This window comes from Podarcis erhardii, assembly GCF_964252035.2.
Source record: "Podarcis erhardii genome assembly, chromosome: 4".
Taxonomy (NCBI): domain Eukaryota; kingdom Metazoa; phylum Chordata; class Lepidosauria; order Squamata; family Lacertidae; genus Podarcis; species Podarcis erhardii.
In genome coordinates this window covers 78246440-78263261 of record NC_138508.1, presented here as the reverse complement: position 1 = coordinate 78263261, position 16822 = coordinate 78246440, and the positions used below count along the sequence as shown (strand labels likewise).

Genomic DNA, 16822 nt, shown 5'->3' with positions numbered 1-16822 from the left:
GTTAAATCCTCTACGTGTGGGGACTGTTCAAAAAGCGGTAAGAGGGTTCACAGAGCTCTGTATGCATGTACTATGCCACCCTAATCTGCAAGTGGTGAGAGATTCCAGGATTTCCGGGCGCTTTTCTAGGGTTTGTATTTCCTTTGGAATGAGGCACAACATAGACTGTGGGTTGCTGTCAGCTAATGGTAGCACTGCCTACAGAGCCTCTTCTGATACATATGGACGAGTCTATTACAGGGTCAGGTATTCCTTCAGATATCTAGGCCCAAGGTTTAAATATCAGCAAGAGTACCTAGTATATAGTTTGCTAGCAAACTGGAGGTTAGCGCAGCACCTTCAAAATTGGCGAAATGGGCGAGTACTCAGTGGTCTACCCACCACATTCTGTAATAGCCATCACTTCTGAAACAGCTTTAAGGGCAGCCCCACATTTAGCACATTATAGCAATCTAGTCTTGAGATTACCAAAGCATGGGTCACTGCGGCCTGGCTCTGTCATCGCTGGTAAAAGTCATGTACAGGCTGAGATGTGTGATGTATTACCCTGAGGCATTCACGATTAGCTCTAAATACTCAATTTACCCCATAACTTACATTTCCCCAAATGACTTTTGCTCCCATCCTGTTTTGCCATGGGAAGATTCCACCCAGTGTATGTTCCATGTGCCCCCGCCCTCCTTGCCACCCCTTCTGAAGCCTCACTTACCCAGGTGTGGCTTCTGGCGACAACCCACATGAGCTATGCAAAATTGTGCAAGATTTCGCCAGAACCCGGAAGCCGCTGCACCTTCCAGTGTGGTGTAGTGCTTAAGAGCGGTAGTCTCGTAATCTGGGGAACCGGCTTTGCATCTCCACTCCTCCACATGCAGCTGCTGAGTGACCTTGGGCCAGTCACACTTCTCTGAAGTCTCTCAGCCCCACTCACCTCACAGAGTGTTTGTTGTGGGGGAGGAAGGGAAAGGAGAATGTTAGCCACTTTGAGACTCCTTCAGGTAGTGATAAAGTGGGATATCAAATCCAAACTCCTCCTCCTCCTCCTCCTCCTTCTCCTCCTCCTCCTCCTCCTCCTCCTCTTCTTCTTCTTCTTTGTTCTCCAGTGGCGGCAACAGCAGGAGGACACCCAAGACGGTGCCCATTGGATTCTGCCACTTGAGGCAGCTGTCTCAGCCTGCCTAATGAACGGGATGGCCCTGCTTACCACTAATGATTATTTATACTCCGCCCATCTTGCTGGGTTTCCCCAGCCACTCTGGGCAGCTTCCAACAGAATATTAAAATACAATAACCTATTAAAGATTAAAACCTTCCCAAAACAGGGCTGCCGTCAGATGACTTCTAAAAGTCTGGTAGTTAGTTTACTCTTTGACATCTGGTGGGAGGGCATTCCACAGGGTGGGTGCCACTACTGAGAAGGCCCTCTGCCTCGTTCCCTGTAACTTGGCTTCTTGCAGCAAGGGAACCGCCAGAAGGCCCCCGGCGCTGGACCTCAGTGTCTGGGCTGAACAATGGGGGTGGAGACGCTCCTTCAGGTATACTGGACCGAGGCTGTTTAGGACTTTAAAGGTCAGCACCAACACTTTGAATTGAATTGATAGTCTGCAATTCCTTATTCCCTCACAAGAAAATAAAACTCCCCATAAGGAAGAGAAGGTGCTTGAATCTTAAACCCAGGACCAGTCTACTTTCAAGAAGCAACAACAGAGATCAGGTGCGGATTTTATTTCCGAAAGCTACTCAGTGAGCGTGGTGTCAAACTGCACCTCAGCACCAAGGAAATATATGTAACAAAAGTGATCTGATCGCCTGCCTTTCTCCCCTCCGCCTCCCCTCCCTCTAGGCTTTACATCCCGAATTTCTACTCCAGTGACTCTGTAGCCAGATACAAACACAATAACGCTTGTCGAGAACTGTGCCTCTCTGTGCTGGCCACCTATAAAGGAGGCTCCCCTCTTCTCTGAGTCCCGGCTCTGCAGTCTGAGCCAGTCCCTTTCTGCATGGCTTGTGCTGGACAATGTTGTACAATCAGGTTCAAAACCTGAGGCCGCCCGGCGCTGTCGCACATGTGCAACCTCAAAGGGCGAAGAGAAAATGGGACAAGGCAGGGGTCAGTGACAAGTGGCCGTGCACGGCCGGCGTAGGGATGAAGTGGGGTGGAACAAGAGCAATAGAAACGATGGGGTTTTTTGTTTTCCCAGGCTCCGACGGGAGCTCCTGGAAAGGTGCTCCTTCTCTGTCACTCACACAGACCGCAATGCACACTGCCTTTTGGTGAAAGGGAAGACAGGGCCTGTCATAAAAGCCTGAGTGCAGCTCAGTTACAGACCCGAGGGCAACATGTGCTCAACAACAGAGGATATCAGAAACACTAAATTTGCTAGTTAATGTTTCAGGCATCCATACATTATGGGGTGGTTGAGGGTTGCTGTTTTTTTTTTTTTTTTAACCACTACAGAAGGATGACTTCCCCCACCCGCCCTTTTTACGGCACAATCCTATGCATGTTTACTTAGATTAAAGTCCTGTGTTCCACAGGGCTTGCTCCTTTGTAAGTGGGTTTAGGATTGCAGCCTCAATATAGGGAAGAATGCTATTCAATTCAGTAGGATGACAAAGGATTGTCACAATGCACATGTCTGTGTATTGAAGGCTGTGAGTTAACGCATGCTTACTTGGGAGTCAGAACAGAGGAGAAATTAGGTTTCGGTTCACACTTCACAAGATAATACACAAACTGAAATTCAGCTGTCCTTCAACATTTGCATCCCCCCCCCCCAAATTTTGCAGTTCTATGACCAAACAAAAGCATACAAACTAATAGGGGGAAATGTTCATAAAACGCCTGCATTTCTGTCGGCGTACAAAAATGCATTGAATCTGGGGAATTGCTTGCAAAAATGGGTTTATTAAGAGAAATAATAAACATGATGGTGAATTTTTGTGAGCATTTTTAAAAAATGCAAACTGATGAGGAAATGTAGCAAATAAGAATAGAAAAAATGAAAGGCACCCAAACCCTAAAAGTCTTACATTTCCTTCTCAGGAGTAAGACCTATTGAACATAGCAAGGCTTAATCCAAAGTAAACATGCACAGACTCAGGTGCACATATTGAAATATTCTTTGGAGAAAATATTTCTGAAGGTATTCATTTATGCTAATGAACACATGTGAAATGCAAGCAAGTATCAGAAATAAATGGACTAAGTACAAGTGAAGAAGATTCATAAAACACATTTCAATCAGTCTTTGAATCTATTTTTTTCTGCTCTGTTACAAATTGCATACTTTTGCGTTTGGTTTTGTTCTTTAAGCATGAAAAAAGCATGAACAAAGAGCAGATTACAAGCCAGGTGAATTACATGTCTGTTTACAGTTGTGTTGCACAAATCCTATGTATCATTTGTTAAACTATTCCCCAAAGAAATATGTATAAAACTTTTTTTTAATAGATAAACCAAATAGATCTGATGACAATCTGTTGGCATTTTTTTATTTCTTTCAGATGTTGAAGGGCATTTCATCTGCTTTCCTTAGATTCATATTTTTTAAAAAAACAAAACAAAACAAAACTGCAGCTATAGCTTTCTCATCACAATCCATTTGTTTTCTTTTGTACTTTATTGCTTTAATGCTCATCAACTATATTATTTGATTTGATGATATCATTGCAATTAAGAGAAACAAAATCCTAATATATTTGAACTGATTTTTGTTTGAACAGATCTTTTTTAAATGGCTCTGGAAGCATTTTCTGAGAGGCTGATCAAATAAAAAGTTTAAAATTGTAGTTAAAAAGCTCACATTCTTTTAGTGTGTGTTTATATAGAGATGTTTTCAGTGATCAACATATATAAGGCTCAAGTGCCACAAAGCTGGTATATTGGAAGCTACATTTAATGCCTTAGCAGACCCATGACTGGTAATGATGTTGTGCAATGTCACAAATTGTGCTTTTCAATTCACCCTCCATCCATCCACACTTGTCCTTGATTGTTCAAGCCCAAATCCAGATGTAGAGCATGGAGTGCCTGGGGCCAACATAGATTCCCCACATTGTCCTGGTCCTGTTTTGCCTTATGATGTTGCTCCCACAGTCAGTTTCTCAGGTTTCCAAATGTTCCCAGAGATGTTGGTGACCTCTCATCTAAACACTGACATATGGGATGAGGAGGAGTTGCAGTGTAGAAGGGGCTACATTTGTGGCTATAGACTGAGGTCTCCCTCAACAGTTTCTCAGGTTTCCAAATGTCCCCCTGGGTCTCCAGAGATTGAGGAGCCTTCTTCCAACCAGTGAAGATCCTAGTTTGGGCACCACATGACAATCCACTGAAATGAAGGGCAGAGCCAGAGATTCCCCAGATGACATACTTAAAACCATGGTCATCTAAGGCAAAAGCCAGTTTCATGGAATACTACAGATGCACTGCAATTCAGATCTTGATAAGCTCTTCAACATAGCTTCATTGCTATCTGGCCAATGGGGAGATCTGGCCAAAAGAACCAAGCCACAGCAGTCTTGTGCCACTGCAGCTGATATCAGCGTAAGTTATGTATTTGCTCTAAATAAATCCCTCCATAGTCTTTCAGCAAACCTGTCCTGTACAAATTAAGTACAGTGGTACCTCGGGTTACATATGCTTCAGGTTACATACGCTTCAGGTTACAGACTCCACTAACCCAGAAATAGTGCTTCAGGTTAAGAACTTTGCTTCAGGATGAGAACAGAAATCGTGCACCAGAAGTGGTGCTTCAGGTTAAGAACAGTTTCAGGTTAAGTACAGATCTCCGGAACAAATTAAGTACTTCACCCAAGGTACCACTGTACTCGTGTCACTTCAAATTCATAATCCACACTGCAGGGAAGAAGAGGGGATGGCAGGGGTTACAGTTCAGGCATCTGTCATTAAAACTAGAACTGGGTCAAGATGTTTTTCTGAGAAAAGTTCTGAGATTTTTCTTTTTCCTCAAACACTTAGAAGAAGGTCTCTTTGCAGACTTTTCTCCAAATATTTTTATTGTACTTCATCATTAAAATCATTTGCAATCTGCCCTCTGCTTCAGTGTCTCAGGGCTCAAAATACAGATACATGAAAAATAGCAATATGAAAATGGATAAAAAGACAGGTGGAAAAATATAAATCACAATAAAATTAAATCACAGGGATAAAACCAAAAAGCAGCAACAGCAAATGCAGATTACTCGAAGCATCCACTGTACCTCAGGGCTCCCCAAAGGCCTGGACAAACAGATGTGTCTTCACCTAACAACAAAAGAAAGAAACAAAATAAAAGTGTTGAAGTTAGAGACACCTGAAACAACCAGCCCATTACTCCCCCACAGACATTGGTTTGGCACCTCCTCTGCTTCTCCTGATCCAGATAGTAGAGAAAGACAAAAATATATATGCCAGACCCTCCAAGTGTCCCTATTTTCTAGGGACGTCCCTGATTTGATCCCAGAATTTGATCCCACTTTTCCTTAGAATGTCCCTATTTTCATTGGAGAAATGCTGGAGGGTATGGAGTTATCCAACCCCTGAACCTTCTGAAGGCAATCCTATAAGTTTAATGTTTTATTATGTTTTTATATATGTTGGAAGCTGCCCAGAGTGCTGGGGCAACCCAATAAGATGTGTGGGGTATAAATAGGAAAATTTTCATTATGGAATGGGATGTCCCTATTTTCACTGGAGAAATGTCAGAGGGCATGATATCTACCATCTTTTGTGATGAACACCATCTCCATTCCAGCACTGCAGAACACTGCCAACACATTTGCTGCTGTTGCCACTTAGGCTCCAAATATATGAAAGAGTGCCTCCTTCCCTAGAGACCCCCCTTAGGTGTTAAGATAGCAGATGGTTCACCATCCTCAAAAGTGTGGGGTGGAAGTGGCAGCCCAGGACAGAGATTTATCTTCGGCAGCTCCTAGGTTGTGTAATTCCCTCCCCACAGAAGTGTGTCTGACACCTGAATTTCTGTCATTTTCTGAAGACACGCCTATTAGCAGGATAATTTCTATTCCCCCTGCACAAATCTGGATAAATGGTCATCTCATTCCAGTGTCCACAGATTTTGTGCACAGTACTAACTGGAATATGCCGAGATTTCTAAAACTTTTCTGTACCCATTTATTTTTACATTAAAGGTTTTCAGGTGATAAAAGTGATTTAAAAAACAACAACTGGAGGTTGTTTTTATCCCTTGCACGGGTAGTTCAATAGAAATAAATCCTAGAACACAGAGCCGGTGGTACTTTAAAGACGAGCTCTCCGTTTATTTAACTTGGGAAAGTCTTGCGTTTGTCTTTCAAAACAACTCTGTGGAAGTGATTCCCTGAAGACGGAAGACTTCAAGACTTGCACTAGACTAGCATCTGAGAATGCTCAGCCAACCTCCGTTTGCCCGTTTTAAACAATAAATTACCTGTAGAGCAAAAACGACAAACAGTACATACATTATGCATATACTGTGAGAATCGTGCCCCATGAAAGGTAATTATATCTTTGCATTGTTACATGTAAAAATAAGTTTCAGTGGGGATGTTTATAGCCAAAAGAAATAGACTAGTAATGTTAGAGGATGTAAGCTGACTGGAGCAGCATGTAATACCCACTTATGCAGCTAATTAATCATCATGATTAATTGGAGCAAAAAGAGGGATAGAATACCTGAGTAAACCAAAACTGCTTGGTCATAGCAGAAAGGTCTGCAAGATGTGCGTTTGTGTGTTTATGTGTATTATAAGGATCACTGCGGCTGAGGCGGGTTGTGAAGCTTGAGAAAAGTAGCAGTTGCCCAGCAAAAAAACGCTTTTGGCAACTATTGACCTTTGAGTTCCTAACCTAAAGGATATATAAACACCGCAATGTTTTTTGGCAGGTTTTCCCTGATAACCTGCTGGAAGAAGCAGAGAATACCCCGAAGCCATTTTACATGCACAATTTAACAATTATGCGGTCAGGGCAGGGACGAAACTGTTAAGCTGCTGGGCTCTGACTGCAGATGTTTGGAACCTTTTACTCGCTGACAAAAGGAATGTAAATCCTTACCCTGCGTGATGAATATCGCAACTAACCTGTTCCAGCACCACCACCTCCCAACCACCCAAATATAATGCTAAATTGGGGGAAAGGCAGAAAGATTCACAGAGATGGGAGATACTGAAGGAATTAGAATAAAAGCTGTTCAGCTCAAAGGATTAACCTGTGTTCTTTGCCTTCACGCACCACCATAATGAATTGGTAGCTCCTGGGTGCATGACCAAGGATATCAAGGTCTATGCTTAATACAGAGGTAGTCAATATAGTGCCCTCCAGATATGGCTGGTCGACAACTCTACTTCTGATTCAGTGGCTGCACCAGGAAATATCTCAGATAATTAGTGTTGCATGGAATCAAGACCTCCCAGTACCTGAAAAGATCATTTATTAGCACAGGCACCCCCAAACTCGGCCCTCCAGCTGTTTGGGGACTACAACTCCCATCATCCCTAGCTAACAGGACCATCCCAGCAGGGATGATGGGAACTGTAGTCCCTAAACAGCTGGGAGGCTGAGTTTGGGGATGCCTGCCTTGGCAAATAAGAGAACAGAGCTTCTTCAAGCACATCAGGATCCTCCAGAATTATGAATCGCACCTTAGTGGTTGTAGTTATGCAGACATTCACACGGAGATGAATTCCATTGGCTAGAGACCAGGGAAAGTTGGAGTCACTCAAGAACGACTGAAATAATAATAAAAAAGATACACTTTCATTAGCTTCTGATGAGATACAGCTTCACAGGGGCCAAATTAAAAAAAACCCAACAACTTCTTCTTCTTCTTCTTCTTGTCTTATTGGGTATTTTACAAAACTGAGCACTTCCGACATGATTCCTGCAAGCTGTGGTCTAATGGGAACCAAGAGTGTGGCAAGGTTCTCCTCTTCAGATTCAGACTCTACTGTAAATAGGATTTTGAGATGAAATCCCTTGTTGATCCCATGAAATGACACACTATGTCAAGGAGCGTTGTGCAACTTTTGATTATTTTTTATACAGGTACATTTATGTTAAAAATGTTGCTGCAACTTAGTTGTTCTTTATCAAAATGTTAGCTTTTTTGTGTAGAACTAAGATTTGCTCTCTTCCAAGAGGAGCAGCTTCCAACAGGGGAAGCCTATTTAGTACTAAAGTACAATTATGGGTCGAACTTCACCTGACGACTATCTTTGTATTATTACTTGTGTATCATCCTGATTTATTTTGAAGTACAGACTTCAACACAGCAGCCTTACTGATGCTCCATCTCTCTCTCTCTCTCTCTCTCTCATCTATCTATCTATATCTATCTATCATCTATCTATCTATCTATCTATCTATCTATCTATCTATCTAATCTATCATCTATCTACAGTATCTATCTATCATTGATCCTATCTATCATCATCTATCTATCATCTATCTATCTATATCTATCAGCTATCTATCATCTATCTATCTATCTATCTATCTATCTATCTATCTATCTATCTATCTATCTATCATCTATCTATCTATCTATCTATTGCCAAGGATAAAATGTTAATAAACTAAAAAGTTCATCTGGATGATCTTAAACAGGACTAGTTCAATTTTTTTGTCAAAAGGACTTTCCTCACTTTCCTGATCATTTTTGTCGCCCTTTCCCACTGCACTATACAATACACAGTATTCCAAGTGCAGCTGCATCATAGATTGGTATTTTCAGTATTATGATATTTGCAGTTTCATTTTCAACTCCTTTCCTAGTCATCCCTAACAGGAATTTTCCTCTTATCCCTTTGGCCACATCTTCATCCATCACCTACCCACTATGATCCTGATGTCACCTTCCAGTCAGTCACCACCAGTTCAGACACCATGAGTGCAAATATGAAATGGGGGGGGGGGCAGGATTTAGCTCCCACATGCGTCATTTTATACTTACTTACACTGAATTGCATTAGTCATTTTAATGCTTTTTCACCCAGTTTGAAAATATACTTTTGGTATTCCTGATAATCCCCTTTTGTTCAGCCTGTACAATTTGCTATCATAAGCAAGCTTGGCCACCTCACTGCTTGCAATTACATATATACAGGATTGCAGCCTAAATCCTCCTACTTTTGATAGAAATCCTAAAATTGTAGAAAAGAAGCTCCTCATGCTGGATATGCCAGTGAAATCAAGACATTGTTAGCCCTAAAAGGGCCCATTCTACATTAAAATAATAAAATAAAATAAAATAAAATAAAATAAAATAAAATAAAATAAAATAAAATAAAATAAAATAAAATAAAATAAAATAAAATAAAATAAAATAAAATAAAATAAAATAAAATAAAATAAATGGATACACTGGAGATCTTATGTGTATTTACACTGAGTATAATAGGCATGGGCTTCAAAAGACATGCATAAATCTAGCATGTAAGTGGTTGCATTAATGTTCTTATCTGTGAGGCTGGAGAGCTCTTTTTTTCCTGCACATGTAAATATTTCTCTAAACCGAAAGACAATAGCAAAACCCAGTAAGTGTTCCCTGCAGACTGAAAAGTAATACAGTAATACCTTAAAAGGCACTTTCCTGTTTCCGTCCTTCTTGAAACCACCTTGGTGGGAAGGCTCAAAGGATAAATATGACAGAATTCAATTATCTGTGTCAAGGAAGCACTTTCAAATGTATGTGTGTGTACACACAGAGAGACATGGGGAGGAGAGGGGACTCTGCCCCTCTGGTCCAGCTGCCAATCCCTGCCACCCCCCACCATGGGAATTCCCTAGATTTCCCCCTTCCCAGCTCATGGACTACTAAGCCCATTTTGCCCCTTCCCAACCCTATTTCTGCAACTGCTTCTTTCTTCTATTCTGCAGCACCACTCAGTTGCGTGGCAAGTTCCCGCCCCCCCCCCAGTGGAAAAAAAGACACATGACACAATTATTAAGGTTAATGGGCTAAATAAGGCCACAACCTTATTGGTTATAGGGGATGAGCAGTATTGGCTTAGGCATTGGTCCTAACCGACTATATCCAACTTCAGCCTGTTCGCTTGAAGTCTGGGAAGGGTTAACCACTAGTAGGGGGAAGTCCTGCTGATGCACATCAACTAGGAACTCCCCTGGGGTCACCACTAGAGGGTGTGCCTTAGGCCCTCACCTCCATAGGCTTCAGACAGGGCCCCTGGAATCCTTTATTGGACTACCCTTCAATATGCAGGGCAGGTGATGGCGCTTCCTCCCCTCTTCCATCTACAGAACAATGGCTGGTAGACAGCAAAAGAGGGAGATCCCCGGTCACGCCTGCCTTAAATAGGGCAGGCCATGCCCCCAGAGCCAGCCGATTGGCTGGCCAGGGGGTGACGTGGCTGGGAATTCCCCCAATCACGCACCTGTTGGTTTCTGTGTGTTGCCACTCTGCAGTGCTCTTGGAGTCACAGGTCTCTGTTTACATTCCTGGGATTCCAGACTGTTCGAAGTCTCACCAAAGACAGGAGACGGATGTGATGTTACTGGTTTCCAGTTTCTTTGTTGTTTGGTTGCTCTCTGCTCTCACAGAGAGAGGATGTGTATTTCTTTTCTGTCTGCGTAGCTTAGCAATAAAACCTAGCATGTAGCTCATACCTTCTTGTCTCTTCCCTGTGCTGGATTCTCTGCTGAATGGGGGATGTGCCTGGAGCCTTATCAGAGGCTCAGGTTGTCAATCACGTCGGAGGCAATTCTGGAGGACTCGGCCAGAGGAGGATGAGCTTTATCAGCTTGGTTGAGTGGAGATTCTGACAGCACCCCACCTCCTCTGCAGGGCGGAAGTGGCTCTGCAGAACATCACTCTGCAACTTGCCCTGCCACTTCCAACCCCATTGCCATGTCTCTTCCTCTCCCTCCTTTTCTGTCACCCTCTTGCACACAAACTACCCTTTCGCCCCTCATTTTCACCTTCAGCCCCATTCCTGTGTGCTGCCTCCTTCCTTCATGACCCTCTTGTACACAGACTCCACGAAACCCCTTAGAACTCCCATCTGATGTGATTACTAATCCCACTTGTCATCTCCCCATTTCTAAAGTTGCTTCTGTTCTGCGCCCCATTTTCACATTCATGTCCTTTTTTCACACCTCCTCCTCTCCTCTCTTTTCCCCTCTAGATTGTTGTTATATTATGGAAAGAAACAGAAGTTCCAGCAAAGGAAGAATGGATTAAAAAAACCCAACAGAATGCAGAAATGGCGAAACTTACTGGAAGAATAAGAAATCAAGATTACAATTTTTTAAATAAAAGAACGGAAATGGTTTATTAAATATTTACAGATAAATTGTAAACAGATAAAAACATTGGCAGGATTCCTGTAACAACCTGCAGTTTCATAAGAGTATTTATTTAAAGAAGATGAGTGAGCAAATTAAGTTCATTTGGATATGCAGAAGGTAGTAAAAATAAATTTAAGGAGCCACAGAAAAAGGAGGAAGTCAAGTTTTGAAATATCAAAATGGTTGTAAAATTAGTGAAATGTATAAACTTGAAAGGGACATGGGTGGCGCTGTGGGTTAAACCACTGAGCCTCTTGGGCTTGCTGATCAGAAGGTCGTTGGTTCGAATCCCCGTGATGGGGTGAGTTCCTGCTGCTCGGTCCCTGCTCTTGCTAACCTAGCAGTCTGAAAACACAAAGTGCAAGTAGATAGATAGGTACTGCTCCGGCGGGAAGGTAAATGGCATTTCCGTGCGCTGCTCTGGTTCACCAGAAGCAGCTTAGTCATGCTGGCCACATGACCCAGAAGCTGTATGCTGGCTCCCTCGGCCAATAAAGCGAGATGAGCACCACAACCCCAAAGTCGTCCACGACTGGACCTTTACCTTTACCTTTTTATAAACTTGAAAAGTATATAATTTTTTTAAAAAAAATAAAAATAAAAAAATAAGATAGTTGTTATATTGTAGGTTGCCTGGTTCACAGGTAGGAAGCCTCAATCGGTAGCAGCTAGTGGGGCAATGTCGCTCCCCTGACTTCCTAACACAGAAGTTGCTGCCAGTAACTGAGAGGGGGAAGAGTGAGGTGACAGGGTGGGGTGGTCTGTGAAGTGCAGGCACAGAGGCAGAGCCAATCCTACCCTCCCGCTGCTGCGTCTGCACTTAACTGACCTCCCTGCCACCTCCCTCTGTCAGTTGCCAGCAGCAATCTCTGTGATGGGAATCCAGGAGGCCACACTTCAAGGATGCCAGCCAGCCATGCCTTTTCTTAGATACTCCAGCTCCCTTCCCGCTCTGTTATTCCATCTTGCACGACCCTCATTGGACTGCTTTTTTTGGGGGGTGGGCATCCTCTCCCCTCCCCTCCAAGGGATTCTGTCTAAAATGTGTACTTGGAGTTCACCGATTCAGCTTATATCTTCCTCTTGTGCATGAATCATGCCAGCACTTAAATGTTCATATACATAAGGATTCACACTTGGAGAAAGAATTTGCTGTGAGTATGTAGGATTACTTAGGAATGCATGTAATGCTTGGATTGCGAGTAGAAAGACAAATCAGGCAGGGCATGGGTTAGCAAACCTTTCCGGCATCCAAATCCTTTGATTCCCAATTCCTGCACTCCGCCAAAGCTCTCTTGGGTTCCTTCATATGTGCCTGCTTGCCATCTGTGTTGCATCTTTGCCGTGCCTTCATTTTGCATCTTGCTTGAAGCAAGCTTGCTAGATGCCTTCATATATTCTCAGCCATGCTGCCACCATTAAGGGAAAGCAATGCTTTTGAACCTGCTTTCCTAAGAAGCAGTACCAGCACTGCCTTCTCTGAGCTATAAAGCAGCTTTCTCCAAAACACAGCAACTAGGATTTCTTTCCTGGGTCTGTGGTTGTTTTTTCCTCCCTTGTTTTTGGCCAGGAATCTGTTTGCTGATCCATATTTACAGTAGCTTTATTTGTCATCCAACAGATGTTTGGACAGTTAAAGTCCCCTCTGGGAAAGTGCTGTGTGGTTTTGAACAACTCAGTTGTTGCTCAATGAATATTTTTTCGTATTGTCCTGGGGGGGTCTGCAACAGCTGCTGATTGAATTTTTCTCTTCGCTTTGTTTTTGGTTTTGATCATCTAGTCTCACCCAGATTGTTCTGGGGCTACACTCGATCTTGTCAAATATTATCATTCTGGACTGTATACACTTTCAAAACAATACACATCCTCCCTCTTCTCTCTTTCACCTCCTATGCGCACATATATTAGAAATGGATGCGAAACCACATTTTCTTTTACTGGTTGTTCACATCTGCAGCACAAATGTTGATCCTGACTGTGAGTTTTGGATCTTCTGCAGTCCGATGCCAAAGCATCATAATATGGGGGCATATGTGAAACTTTTCAATTTCTCTCTCTCCAAATTTCCATCTTTCTTAATGACGCCCTTGCATCTTTCTCCAAACATGGGTTGGTTTTAGCATGCCTGGGATGTTCATAATTTGCCATCCTTGTTTCACTTTGCATGCACATACTAAAAAGTACCTTGTTCAGTGCAAAAGCTTCCTTAAGGAAGGTGGCACAGAGATGTTTGGATTTCAGATAGTAAGGAAATGAGCAGGTATTTTCTTATAAAATCATAGAAGGGCATAATGTAATTTTTTTAATGCTTAAATTGCTTTGCTATTGGACTGTATGCTCCCCTGGGCTCCATTGGGAGGAATGGCAAGCTAGAAATTTAATAAATAAATATGAATTAAATTTTAACTTTAAAAAAAAAAAATCAAAATCCTGCAAAACTGCATGGGAATGTACATGATTACCCATTCAAAAACACCAAATTAGTTTTTGCACTAGGTTCCCCAGTCAAAAACAGTCACTAGGATTTATTGTATCTTGTTCCCTGATTAAATGCCCAGACCGCAATGTGAATCAAATGTTGTTAATTAGTACAATATCTTGCACAATGAATCACTGATTGTTTTCTCCCCCACTGTTAAAACTGATCACAAGCCTATTGACCGTGCTAGTTATTTATCTAGAGTGGGGAATAGTGAATATTTGCAGCATGCAACCCCTCATACTTGCCGTAGACATTCATTACTTACAGAGAAATAGACATAGGAAGGACTCATCATTCCTCACTCACAGGAGTTGCAAGAAAGTACTTGCAATAATATAGTTGCAATCCATTTGAACAATCCAGCTGTATGAATAAGCCCATCAGTCCATATTTAGAATTCATATTTATTGATGAGAATCACAGAACTGAGCTGAGCCAAAAGAAAATTCCTGAAGACTTCTTTTTGAGAAAATATATGGACCCCCCCCCTCCCCATCTTAGGAAAAAAAAGGCTACTTTGCAGATTTTCTTTGAAGGTTTTCATATTGTGTTTGTTGGTGGCTGTTCTTCCCCTCCCTTCCTCTTCCCTGCTAGGTCTAGGGCATTGTGAGGAATGCAAAATTCTAGCCAGCTGCCCCTGTAATCGCTACTGCTTTCACTTGCAGTGGCAGCAAAAAAAGAAAAGCAAACTACAAAAAAGAAGCTATGCTACTGCCACTGTTCCTGGTGAGCACCGCCCTGAAACAACTGGGGGAGAATTTCTCCTTCCTTGGCGAAATTAATTGAAATGGTCATCTTAGGACTCAGCCACACAGCTGAAAACAAAAAAAAAATTAAATGTCTTGTAAAGTGAAATATAGATATGTGACACTAGGTGGCGAAAGTGAGCTATGCAAAATTCAATGTATTTTTCACAACTTTTTAAAAAGACATTTTCGTAGTGTTGTTTTTTTTCATATGTGTGTAGATTCCACCCCGGTTTGTGTGCCCGGAAAGAGCGGTGCAGACTGTTGAGAAATCATTTCCACAGAGTTCTGAAGGACAGATCTCTCTGTCTGTGCATAGTTGTATAATGTAGAGAGTTCAGTCACAACTTTATCTATATCGATATCAACAAGCAAGATGGTGCATTTCTAAGCACAGTTGAAGAAGAGAACATAAAAAAAAACTAAGGCCCTGCAGGATCATACGGAAGGCCCATCTAATTTAGCATCTCATTCTCAAAGTGGCCAATCAGACATCACTTGGAAGCTCCCAGCAGGATGTCGTGCAGGCGTTGTGCGGCAGCTTGGCCTCCATGGCTGGCAGTTCCTCTCCTGCCACCACTATGGGCCGGGGGCTGCTTCCCCACTGCAGCAGAAAGAGAAGGAGTACCCACCGTGTTCCTGGCTCGTGCAACTGTGTTACGCCTAGCCATCCTGGGCAACACTGTGATGCCCATAATAATAATAATAATAATAATAATAATAATAATAATAATAATTTGTTATTTATACCCCACCCATCTGACTGGGTTTCCCCAGCCACTCTGGGCAGCTTCCAACAGAACACTAAAATACAATAACCTATTAAACATTAAAAACTTCCCTAAACAGGGATGCCTTCAGATGTCTTCTAAAAGTCTGGTAGTTGTTTTTCTCCTTGACATCTGGTGGGAGGGTGTTCCACAGGGCGGGTGCTACTACCAAGAAGGCCCTTTGCCTGGTTCCCTTAACTTGGCTTCTCGCAGTGAGGGAACCGCCAGAAGGCCCTTGGCACTGGACCTCAGTGTCTGGGCAGAACGATGGGGGTGGAGATGCTTCTTCATTGCGGGGGCTCAGCCCCACACTAACAAAGGGGTTCAGCCCCTAGCAGTTGACGCCCCTGAGAGTAAGCAATGGAACAATTGTAAATGAAGTGCAGTGCATCTGAAAAAAATAACTGGGTGTACAGCATCCCATTTTAATTTCTGATATCTGCACATCCGCGAGTCCTGCTTAGGTTGCAATATAAATAATATATTGATAACAGGAGGGGGCATCTGATTAAATTTTAGTCCCTTCAATGTATTTCTAAACTTGGGGTGTTTCAACTATGCTCAACTACATCTCCAGTCCTGCCAAAAGCATTGTCTGCTTCATAAAATAGACTACAGGAGGTCGCAAAGATAAACAGATATATTTGATTAAGTCCTATTGAGTTCAGTGGGACTTTCTCCTCTACAAGTGTATACAGATGTATAGTATTACAACAGGATGGGTTGTATTCAACATTCATCATACTTTGAGTATCAATGGACGTGACTCAGTTAGGTCCATTAAGTCCAAAGAGTCTACTTTGACGAGAACTTAGTTGGATCCAATGCCCACAATCTTATGCCTAAATTTAAAAGAGATAAATACATGAGAAGTAGAAACTCAGCAACACCTTGGATTAAGTAGATTATATTGCCTCGAAAATACTCCTGCTGCTGGAGTCATGGCTTGAAATGTGGCACTAAATGATCTACACAATTACCTCAAATTCTCTCTTGTTTGAAAGCAATCTGTAGCTTAAACCTATTCAGCTCGGAAAAAATAAAGTAGCCACATTGAGAAATCAAACGCATGTCTCTAGGAATTAGTTCACAAACCAGATTACACAGCCAAATTGGAAGGCACATATAAATAAATGCACAGCTATAGAGTTTGAAATAATGGTAAATATCAATTATGCACAGTTATCAGAGTCTGCAAAAGGGTTCTGCAGAACGGATCTCTGTGGATCACAGACAGGATGAAGAAATAGAGTCAAAATGACTTTTATTGAAAAGCCATTATTTTTGTTTTCCGCACATTCAGTCACAGTCCCCCGACCTATCTTGCAAAACCAGCAAAAAACAACCACTGAAAACAGCATTAAACTTTTATATGGAAAGGAAACAAGACATGAATATCTTCAGTGCCTTTATTCTAGGAAAAATGGTGCCAGTATTCACCATGTAGCAGCAAACTTTCTACCTCCATCCTGCCAACGCATCAGCTTTCCCCCCTATCAGTTCTCCTCACCCTCCACAC

General features: G+C 42.3%; 2 long non-coding RNA genes across 2 annotated transcripts in view; one reads left to right on the top strand and one right to left on the bottom strand.

Moving 5' to 3' along the window:
• LOC309339953 overlaps positions 1 to 16822 on the top strand; it is a 581040-nt gene that overhangs the window by 7638 nt on the left and 556580 nt on the right. The gene's annotated exons all lie outside the window — the stretch shown is intronic.
• Positions 4996 to 16822, bottom strand: part of LOC309339896 — a 47135-nt gene continuing 35308 nt past the window's right edge. Inside the window, exons 2-3 of the long non-coding RNA XR_014155629.1 lie at positions 7642 to 7728; positions 4996 to 5263 (exon numbers count right to left, since the gene is read on the bottom strand). This is a non-coding gene — a long non-coding RNA (uncharacterized lncRNA). The remainder of the gene's footprint in view (positions 5264 to 7641; positions 7729 to 16822) is intronic.